This window comes from Nyctereutes procyonoides, unplaced genomic scaffold (assembly GCF_905146905.1).
Source record: "Nyctereutes procyonoides isolate TBG_1078 unplaced genomic scaffold, NYPRO_anot_genome, whole genome shotgun sequence".
Classification (NCBI taxonomy): Eukaryota; Metazoa; Chordata; class Mammalia; order Carnivora; family Canidae; genus Nyctereutes; species Nyctereutes procyonoides.
Window position 1 is genome coordinate 8,648,694 of NW_026575120.1, and position 8,156 is coordinate 8,656,849.

At 36.9% G+C, this 8,156-nt stretch overlaps 1 pseudogene; it reads right to left on the reverse strand.

The window, feature by feature from the left end:
- Positions 1-6,543: 6,543 nt before the first annotated feature.
- On the reverse strand, positions 6,544-6,986 carry LOC129516116 (60S ribosomal protein L32-like; annotated as a pseudogene).
- Between the last annotated feature and the right edge of the window lie 1,170 nt (positions 6,987-8,156).

The window sequence follows — 8,156 nt, forward strand, 5'->3', positions numbered from 1 at the left end:
TCAAGTCTTAGTTGCATTAGTCAATTTGCCATCAAGCTTGGGCAAGAGGATCACATGGGTGTCAGACATATTTCTTCCTGTCCGCATTGTATACAAGAAGCCTTACTGTTCCCAATAATCAGGGTTAATTACTACCACCAAGATGGGAGCAGGTGCCATAATTCTAATTATGGTATAATTAGAATCTTTCTGTTCCTCGTAGGAAATACTTCCCCTTTGAAAAATAGGACATCAGATCATGCAGTTTCTAGAGTTACAAGAATGGGAAGCACAAATTACCCAAGTGGGCCACTGGGAGTGGTGATAAGAGAGGCCACTCTTCCTTCCATTTATCAGTTCCTGGGGCCATGTATTCCACCACCTTGGACATAGCACCATCTATAGATCATTGAGTTAGAGTGGGAATTGCATTTGGGAGGATGGAGAACCATATTGAGAGTATGACCTTCAAGCTGAGGCTTCAACTGTGCTTTCAGCAGATCACTCCATTACTTTTTTGGGCTAGTAGGTTTCTGTTGGTTTGGTAGTTGACATGGCCAGTGATCTCATGGTCAGATACCAAGTACCCGTTCCCACACCTTGCACCTCCTTTCTTTGAAGTAGATCCTTTGGTCTGATGGTGTATTTTTAGGATGATACTGTAAGTCAAACACTGTAAATCCTCAGACAGTGGTTCTGACTGACATGCTGTGGGCAGAAAAGTCAAATCTAAACCCAGAGCATGTGTCTGTTCCTGTTGACATGCATTATAGCCTCTTCCAAGCCGAAAGGTCCCAAGGTATTCAATTAGCCACCAAATGGATATTTGATCTCCTATAGAGATGGTGCCATTCAGGGGAGTTAGTGTTGAACATTGAATCAGATCAGTAGCTTGATTAGCCTTGGTAGGTGGAAGCAATGCTGTTGAGCCTATGAATAACTTCTGTCCCTGCCACTATAGCTGTTTCATCTGCATGTCCATTGTGCTAGGACTAGGTAAGTTGATAACAGACACTGACTGATGTGAGCTAATTAGGTTAGATTTTCTACCTGACTTAGTGCCTCTTCTATAAATAGGTGCTCTCTTGTAGGTATCAAAGGTGTTAACATTTGATACAAAGATTTTCAGTTATGTCTGTTCCTACAGGTTCATCCAAATCCTTTTATCCCAGACCTTCTTTTCCTGCCCTTCCAGTTTTTATTCTTCTTGAACACTGACTTCTGGTCAAGTCATTTGCCACTGCACATAAGTCCATGCACATTATAACCTCACAAAGAACTACATTGCTTAAGCTTTGCTTATTGGGAACATTTCCCTTACCACTGTTGTTAAGAGCCATCTCTAAGTCAGGCTACAACATGGCCCCCATCTGTTTCTAGCTTTCACTCACTTATCAAGCAAATAAAATCCATTTATAACCAAACAGGAATTATTTTTTTTCTGAGAAAAAGCCATGTCCAAACTCAGAACATGTGTCTGTTATGGTCTGGTGCACTGACCATATAAGAGATGCCCCTATATGGTGATAGGTATGACCTAATAGTCAAGTGCTACAGCAGCAACAGTAGATAACTTCAGGATCTAAGATACCTGCTCGTGTTGCTTTTTTTTTTTTTTTTAATGTCTCCTGGTCCTGTTATTCCTTGATTTTGGGTGTATCACTTCTGTTGCATGATGCATTAGTCCTGGATTTACCTGACCTCATGACTTTGTTGTCTGATGGTAGCCAGCTTATAATAAGAAGTTCAGATTTCATGGTGATTTGACACCCATGATCAGGCACTACATTTATACCTGAGCCCAGTAGTATACCAGGACGTACTTTTCAAAAGATGTGTAAATGTCTGTTGTAGATGACATGACCGTGCTCCAAACCCCTAGACATCTGTGCTGTGATTCTTCCACTTGGGCTTGCAATAAACACCATATGGCATCTTATCCCACCACAGATACCTCTAATGCTATTCCATTCTGGTGTGTTATGCTGCTCAAGTGATAGGGTTGCTTGTATCACCGTGCTATACATTATTTTTCTGCTTTGGTTTTTACTCAAAACTGGAAATCATCTATGCTGTCTGGCATAGGATTTGATACTGTATTCCTGGCTACAGAATATGCTGTCTCCAGACATGGAAACATTACTAGGTACAGTTTTTCCTTCTTTGTGGTAGGATGTAAATGTTCTGATAATCTTTCCTTTTTTAGAGGGGATATGCCCAACTGCACAAGACCATGAGATTCCTAAAAATTTTACTCATGTGGCAGGACCTGAATTTTCATAGAGTATATCTCCCACCCTCTGGTATGCATATATTTTACTTAGGCCTACAGTACAGTGGCCACTTCTTTTTCATCTGGTCCAACTTGCATGATATCTTAGGTGTAGTTCACCAGTAAGATTTTCTGTGGTATGCGTGGTCAGTTAAAGATCTCTTAAAATTGTTTTATGACAGGGAAGAAGAGGTAACATAGCCCTTCGGCAAGACTGCAAATGTATACTCTTGTCTATTTCAAGTGAATGCGAGCTCTTTCTTATTTTTTTAAAAAAATATGATTAGAAAATAATGTGCTTGACAAATCACTAGTCATATACCATGTGCCTGAAGTCATAGTAATATGTACTGGCAAAGATGCTAACATTTGGCAAACAGCTGCATTTGGGCAACTGCTGCTTAGTTGAGTTTGTGGTAATCCATTCTTATTTTCAGAGTCCATCTGGTTTCTTTCTGGTGAGTGACTGGTGAATTAAATGGAAATATGATGAAAATCATCACTCTTGCATCCCTTGGGCCCTTAATAGAAACCACTAAATTTATGCCATTCTCCTTAAAATGTAATAGCTTATTAGAGAATGCTCTGGAAAAATACCTGTGGAAGGGAAGAGAAAAAAAGCAAGACTGGGCAGAAGGAAAAGGTGGCAGCCGCAGCTGACCCATGGGTCAACTCTTGGGGTGGACTGGCCTTGCAGCCTGGTTTGAGTTGAGGGGACTGGCCCTTTATAATCCTATGTTGACCTACCAGTCATTGGATAAAGGATATCTAGGGAGGGGGTGTAACTTTGGGCAAGGCAGCTCTTTTCAACCAAGGCACTTCTGAAAGGGGGCTGGTAGCTGAGGACTATCTGCTGGCTGCTCTTCCAGCAGCTGGGTCCTTCAGTCTTGAAGGTGAATCTGGGCAGTATTTCATAGAATCAACTATCAAATTAAATATTGGAGCCCTTATATAATGTATATTATTTATTTTTGGAAAAAGAGACTTTTAGTGAGTTGTAGGATATTTTAAGTGGAGGATAACAAAAAAATATGGGGTTGGGCAGAAAAGAAATGTCATGGCTGAACTCTAATTAAAGAAAAGTACTAATAACCATTAGCATACTGAACAAAGAACTCAGAAGAGAATGGTATTTGTGGACTGATAAATGAATCTGGACTAAACTACTTCCCATAAATTGCCCTAATGTAGCTCAGGCTAACATACTAGTTGCCCCAGGCTGACTTCCATGTTTCACTGGCATACAAGTGGCACTTTGCATTATGGAACTAATTGCAGTTGAACTGCATGCTCAAGAACAGGAGTATACTATAGATTGGAATCAATCCATAATCAGTGATTATATTCTTTTATTTAAATATTTGGGCACGGTGATCTTGGACAAGACTTTATGTAATTAAGATGTATGTTGTTAGACTTAATATCTTCTGTTATTCAAAATATGAGAAGATTAATTTATTCAGGGATTTAAAAAGTGCTAATTCATCTGAGAGGTCCTCTCTGATTTCTCCGTTTTTAAGTAGCACCTTCATTATTCTCTGTCTCCTTACTCTTTTATATCTTTGTACTTATCACTATGTGATATATAATATACAATATTTATTTTGGGATGGAATGACTGTATCTTCCATTTCCACTCAGAATGTGAGTCTCATGGAAACAGAGATTTTGCTATTCTGTTTACTGCAATGCTGCTAACACCTTTGAAAAGTACCGGATACATGGTAGATGCTGAATAAATGTTGGCTGAAGGATGGACCAATTAATATATGAGTTATACTGTATTTGCTTAATAGATTTCAATGCTTTTGGAACACACATTATTGTTAAAGTTAATTAGGTTAAAAATCGATTGCTTTTGGTGAATTCAGTACTAAAATTGCCATAACTTTTTCTCTTTAAGAGTTTTGGAAGTTTTGATGAGAAGAGTTAATTATGGTTAATACCTCATAAAACACATGTCAATTTCAACAAACAGAAACATTCACACTTCATCAGTTCTTATTTTATGACTCTTGACAGGTTCTAAGATGCTGCTATAGCACTGATGATGGTGGTGATGATGATGAGGAGGATGATAGTAGATAATATTTACTGAACAGTTTTTTGCTAGTCACCATGGTAAGAATTTGGCATTCATTAACTAATATTATGCTCGCTAAAACTTACAGAACAGTTTGCCATTTTCCTGATGAGAAAACTGAGGTGTAGAGAAGTAAATATTCAAAGCCATATACATGGCTGGTGGTAAAACCAGCATCTGAACCGGATGAGACTCACATAAAGGCTGTGATCTTTTTTTTTTTCTTCAGGTTTTTATTTAAGTTCCAGTTAGTTAACATACATATAATATTAATTTCAGGTATACAATTTAATGATTCAACACATACAACACCTGGTATTCATCACAAATGCACTCCTTTAATCCTCATCATCAATTTAAACCATTCCCCCATCCCCTTCTCCTCTGGTAAACATTAGTTTATTTTGTCTTCTGGATTGCCTCTCTCTTTTCCCCCCTATGATTGTTTTGTTTCTTAAGTTCCATATATGAGTGAAATTGAATGGTATTTGTCTTTGACTGACTTATTTTGCTTACCATAATACTTTCCAGCTCTGTCTACATCATTGCAAATGGCAAGATTTCATTCTTTTTTATGACTAATATTCCATTGTATGTGCATACCACACCTTCTTTATTCATTCATCAGTTTATGAGCATTTGGGCTCTTTTCATAATTTGGCTATTGTAGACAATGCTACCATAAACATTGGGGTGCATGTATTCTTTTGAATCAGTATTTTTGTATCCTTTGGGTAAATACCTAGTAGTGCAATTGCTGGATCATAGGGTAGTTCTATTTTTAACTTTTTGATGAGTCTCTATGCTGTTTTCCAGAGAGGCTGCAGCTGTTTTCATTCCCACCAACAGTGTAAGAGGGACCCCTTTCTCCACACCCTCATCAACACCTGTTGTTTCCTGTGTTATTGATTTTAGCCATTCTGACTGGTGTGAGGTGATATCTCATTGTAGTTTTGATTTGTATTTCCCTGATGGTGAGTAATGTTTAGCATCTTCATGTGTCTGTTAGCCATCTATATGTATTCTTTGGAAAATGTCCATTCATTGTCTTCTGTCCATTTTTTAATTGGATTTTTATTTTTTGAGTGTTAAGTTTATATAAGTTCTTTATATATTTTAGATACTATCAGATACATCATTTGTAGATATCTTCTCTCAATCTATAGGTTGCCTTTTAAAAGTTTTATTGCTTATTTATTTCACTGTGCAGAAGTTTTTTATTTTCATGAAATCCAAATAGTTCATTTTTTAAAGGCTGTGGTCTTAACTGCTGTAATATTCTGAGGCAGTAGCAAAGTGAGAAAAAAAAGAGAGAGAGAAGATATTATTTGAAAGAGTAAGCCTTGTACTCCCCTTTCAAAGTTGAGGATAGGGAAGAAGGCAGGGAATGTTTGAAGGTAGTTCAGATACACCATGCATAAACAGGTGACATAAGGCAGAAAGAAAAATGGCAATGTCAGAACATTATTTGAAGGTTCATGGAAACAGAGGAGAAGGAGATTCTGTCTTTTGTGGGAAGCAGGGTGGGATCAGAGGGGAGGTTCTGTTTCAGACTGAGAGCAAGAAGTGGAAGAAGAACATGCCAAAAAGAAGTGGCAACAGTGTTGACATTGTCAGAAGTAAGATCTATAAAATGATGTGTCTAATCAGTGTAGTAAAAAAAAATGTGCTTAATCAAATTTCACTCTCTTCAACTGGAATTATAACATGTTCTATATATAGTGTATATAAGTATATATATGTTACAATGTAGTACCACATATACTACTCTCTAAATAGTATATTGCAGTAAGTCAGAAAAATGATTAAAACACATGAGCCTAAAAAGAAATACATTTCTTTCAAGAGTTCTATAACATTAGAGGTTTTGGAACAATGGTAGCCCTTTATTCCTTCAACAACTCACATTCTTCATTCCTGTGTACCTTTACCTGTATTCACCAGTTGGTTACATTTTTCACATTTGTTTTGTCACTCTCACATACATGTAAAACTATCATTATTACTGCTAAGTAACTAGATCGTTTGAGAGTAAATCTCAGACCTAATGACTCTACCACAAAATATTTTAGTATATATTTTCTAAGAGCAAGGACATTATTTGCCTAACCACAACATCAAGATTAAAAAACTTAACATTGATACAATATTATCATCTAATATATAGTCCATATTAAAGTTTTACCAATTGTTCCAGTAATATTATTTTTTATATAGTTTTATGGTTTATGGTGTGCACATAAGCTCTCTGTTCATTTACTTTACTGCATAGCCTGGAATTGGGATGAGTAATGCTGAAGGCTAGCTGGGCTGCTTTTTCCACAATGACTTTGTAGCTCTTGGAGGAGACATTGTGAGCAATCTCTGCACAGTAAGACTTGTTGCACATCAACAGCACTTCAAGCTCCTTAAAGTTATCTAGGAGCTTCCGGAAGTCACTGGGCAACAAGTGCTTTGTTTTCTTGTTGCTCGCGTAACCAATGTTGGGCATCAAGATCTGGCCCTCAATCTTCAGTGCACCCTATTGTTAATGCCACTGGGTTTTCACCAATTGCATTGAATTTTGACATATCGCTGTGACTGGTGCCAGATGAACTTCTTGGACCTCTTTTTAATGATCTTGGGCTTCATCAGACGTCTGAAAGCAGCCATGATGCCCAGTAACAGATGGATGCCAACTCCCCAAGAACATTCTTTACAACACTTTTCCCCAATGTAGGATCCAATGCTAGTATCACATATTATATGTAATTGTCCTATCTCTTTGTATTTTTAGAAGATTTCCTCAGTCATTTTTGCTTTCATAATATTAACATTTTTTAAAGTAGACAGGCTAGTTTTATGGAATGAGCCTCAATTTGGGTTTGTCTGTTTCCTCATGTAGATTCTGGTGTCCTTCTTTGGCAAGAAATTTATGTATGTGATGTGGCCTCTGTGAATCATCTCAGAGGTTTCAATTTGTATAAGTAGTAGTGATATTAACTTTGATCCCTTGATTAAGGTGTTACCATGATTTTCCCTTGTAAATATCATTTTTCCTTTGGAACTAACTAAACCAAACCATGAGGAGATACTTTGGAAATGTGTGGGCATCCCATCAAATAGTCACAACATGATTTTGGCACCCCCTAATGATTCTTGTATGAGTCAATTATTGCTGTATGGTTGGAAATTTTTCTAATCCCCCTTTCATTCCTTCTACATTTTTTATTTGGCATTTTCCACATCATTTTTTGAACAATTTGTTTACTTTCTGGCATTAAAAGATATTCCAGGCTCATCTTATACTTATTCTCCTCAAACCCTAGGATCAGTCATTTCTCCAAGTAGCCCTGGTACTTTTACTGGGTAATGGTATCTTGGAACCAAGATTTGGATGGTAGGTGTACTCATTGGTAATGGAGTGTCATTGCACATACATACATCTTAATGCTGCTATCAAGGGACATGTGTTATGAACACCAACCAAGTGAACCTTAAGGGTACATCATTTGGATAGTAACGACCAGTTACAAAGAGCTAAAATCTAGTTTAAATCATTGTTATAAAAATTGTTATTAGTTTAATAAGCAATGTATAACTATAAAAGATTGCATAATCTTTTAAAGTAATCTTGAGAGGAATAATCAATTCTCATTTCTCAACTAAGAATCAGTTGGTTGATAATCCAGATTTTTGAGATTGTGTTTTGAAACTGTTGATTATAAGAATACTGTAACTCTGGAGGTGGTGTCAAAGTTAGTATTTCTGTAATACTAGCAATTTGTAAGGAGGTATAGAAATAATAGATGAGTCAAGCACATGTTAATGCTATAGAACAAG